The sequence below is a fragment of the Penaeus monodon genome, unplaced genomic scaffold, assembly GCF_015228065.2.
Source record: "Penaeus monodon isolate SGIC_2016 unplaced genomic scaffold, NSTDA_Pmon_1 PmonScaffold_21082, whole genome shotgun sequence".
Lineage (NCBI taxonomy): Eukaryota > Metazoa > Arthropoda > Malacostraca > Decapoda > Penaeidae > Penaeus > Penaeus monodon.
Window position 1 is genome coordinate 2,501 of NW_023650904.1, and position 3,316 is coordinate 5,816.

At 32.8% G+C, this 3,316-nt stretch overlaps 1 non-coding gene across 1 annotated transcript; it reads left to right on the top strand.

The window, feature by feature from the left end:
* The first annotated feature begins 596 nt into the window (after nucleotides 1-596).
* Nucleotides 597-730, top strand: LOC119570038. Its single transcript, XR_005228354.1, has one exon.
* Nucleotides 731-3,316: the final 2,586 nt, after the last annotated feature.

The window sequence follows — 3,316 nt, forward strand, 5'->3', positions numbered from 1 at the left end:
TTTTTTTAAAAAAAATAAAAAAAAAAAAAATTAGGGGTTGGGGGGTGTAGGTTTTTTTTTTTTTTTTTAAAATTTTTAAAAAATTTTAAAAAAAATTTTTAAATTTTTTTTTTTTTTTTTTTTTTTTTAATATATATAAATTAAATTTTTTTAAAAAAAAATTTTTTAAAATGTTTTTTAAAATTTTTTTTTTTTTCCCCCCCTTTTCCAATCTTTTTTTTTCCCCTTTTTCCCCGGGAAAAAAAACCCCCGGGAAAAGCCCCGCCCCCAAAAAGGGGGCCCAACCCCAAATGGGGGAACGCCCACCCCAGGGGAAAAAAAAAAAAAGAAAAAAAAACCCAAAAATTTCCCCCTTAAATTTTTTTAAATTTTTTCCCCCCCCAAACCCCCCCCCCCCAAAAAAAACCCCAAAATTAAAGGGGCCCAAAAAGGGGGGGGGGGGGCCCCCTTTAAAAGGGGGGGTTTTTTTTTTTTTTTTCTTTTTTTTTGGGGCCAAAAAAACCCGCTGTAATTCTCCCCTTTTTTTTTTTTTTTTTTTCCCCCGGCTTTTTTTTTGGTTTTTTTCCTCTCCCCCCCTTTTTTTCCTTTTTTTTCCCTTTTTTTTTTTTTTCCTTTCCCCCCCCCTTTTTTTTTTTTAAGGGGGGGGGAAAAAAAAAACCCCCCCCTTTTTTGGGGGGGGGGGGGGGGGAAAAAAAAAACCCCCCCCCCCAAAAAAAAACCCGGGGAAAAAAGGGGGGACTGTCATCGTCATAAAACCCTTAGAAATTTTAAAAAATTTTTTAAGACTTGCACCACGTATATCCCCTTTTCACGTAAAGACACCAATTCTTTTAGACGAAAAAAACACAAGCACCCAATCCAAAACCCAAACCCACAGCGCCAAATCATCAACAAGGGCAAAAACCCCACAGCCTTCCCCGGGCCCCTCCCTTCCCCTTTCCCCCTCCCCCTTTCCCTCCCCCACCCCCCTGCAACGCTGACAAGGGTTTAGTTTCCCTCCTGCACTGGGCCTTTACACAATCGCACTGGGAACATCATGCAGGGATTTTGGGGGCCTTCCCGCCCCTGACAATGAGGCCGGGGCGCCGGGGCCCCATGCTGCTGGCCGAAGCGGGCGGGGAAATTTCAGCGATGCCCCGCCTTCCTTAAATAAATAAAGTATTCGCGGGGGGCCGATGAAAAGATTGCCCCACAGGGGACAGGGCTCGGTGCGGGGCCCAAGACTAATCAAGGGGAGGCAGGCACGACGCTCGGGCTTCTGTTAACGGCGCTGGGGCTTTGGGCGTTCGTCCCCGCTTTAAAGGGTCCTTGGGCGGACGCGGCGTTAAAATTCGCATGTTGTTTTTTTGGGGTTTCCCTTTTAAAACACAAGGTGAGCTAATATAGATTTTACTTTAATTTTTTTGAGCAAAGAAAAAAACGTTTTCCATAAACACATGTGTAATGAAGCAAAAATTTCTTAAAAAATTACAAAGAATAAAAAAAATTAAAAATCTAAAAACGGTAAATAAAACCCCCTTTTTCCGTTTTTAAAACAAAAAAAACAACCACAACGAAACAGTTTTTGGTCCACATAAAAAATTATTTTTTGGCTCCATATGAGGGAAGGAAAAAAGGGCCCCTTCCCGTATCCCTTAACAGCTTTTACCATGAAACCCTGGGGAGGGGACAAGGGGGGGGGGGCGTGGGCCCCGAACGGCATTTGGGGCAAAAGGGGCAATAAATTAAACCCAAATTTAAATTTCCCCCATTATTGATCCAGATCGTCACAAAACTTGGCGAAAAACTCGCGACGAAGACCATTTCCCTATTCCCACGGGCGCCCCTCCCTTTTTAAAAAGGTCTATTGACAAAAACTTTCCTCAAGGAATTAGTTTGACAAAGGTCTTGCGAGACCAGGAGTGACTCTCTCTCTCTTTTCTCCTTTTTCCCCCCTCTCTTCCCCTCCTCTCATCTCCCCTTTTTCCCCCTCTTTTCTCTCCTTTTTCTTTTCTCTCTCTCTTTCTTCTCTCTTCTCCTCTTTGTCTCCTCTTTCCCCTCTCTCTCTCCCCTTTTTTCTCATTTTCTTCCCCTCCTTCTCCTCTCTCTCCTCTTCTCTCTCTCTCCTCTCCCCTCTCTCCCTCTCGTCTCCTCTCTCCCCCTCTCCCCTCTCTTCTCTCTCTCCTCCTATAATATAATATATAATAATATAATATATAGATAGATAGATAGATGATAGATAGATAGATAGATAGATAGATAGATAAAAGATAATAGGATAGATATAGATATGAAAAGATAATAGAAATAGAAATAGTATATATATGTATATATATTATATATATATATATTTATATATAATATTATATATATATATATTTTATATATATATAAAAATATATATATATAATATATATATATTATGTATTTTATTTGTATTTGTTTTGTATGTAGTAATGTATGTATGTAATGGAGTATGTATGTATGTATGTATGTATTTTTATATTTGTATCTTTTATTTTTATTTTTAATTATATATATATATAATATATATATATAAATATATATATTTTATATTATTATAATATCTCATATATTTATTATTTATTATAATATATTTTATATATATTATTAATTTTATATTATAAAATAAAATTTTATATATTTGTATAAAATTGTGGTTTATAATTATTAAATATATATATATATATTTATTAATATTATATAAAATATTATATATATATTTATAAAAGAAAAACTCAAAAAACAAAAAAAGATTTTTGAAAGGGGTTCTCATTTTCAAAATCTATTTTTTTTTTTTGTGGTTTTCTTCCATAGTATCCCAGTGATTTCCATTTATAATATATTTATATATTATATATATATATATATATATTAATATAATATATAATAAAATATATAATTCCTTCTCTCTCTCTCTCTCTCTCTCTCTCTCTCTCTATATATATTATATATATATATATATATATATATATATATATAAAATATATATATATTAAAAATGATAGATAGTAGATATGTATAGAAAATGATATTATTATTATTATGTGTATATATTTTAGTATAATATATATTATTTATATATATATGTTATATATATATATATATAATTATATATTATATATATATATATATATATATAATATATATAATTACTCTTCTCTCTCTCTCCCTCTCTCTCTTCTCTCGTCTCTTTTTTTTTTTTTTTTGTATTTTTTTTTTATTTTAATTAATATATTCATAAATTTATTTTATATCATCTTTTTATAATTATAGTGTATTTAGAAGAATTAATGTATTCCCCAATTAGGAAATT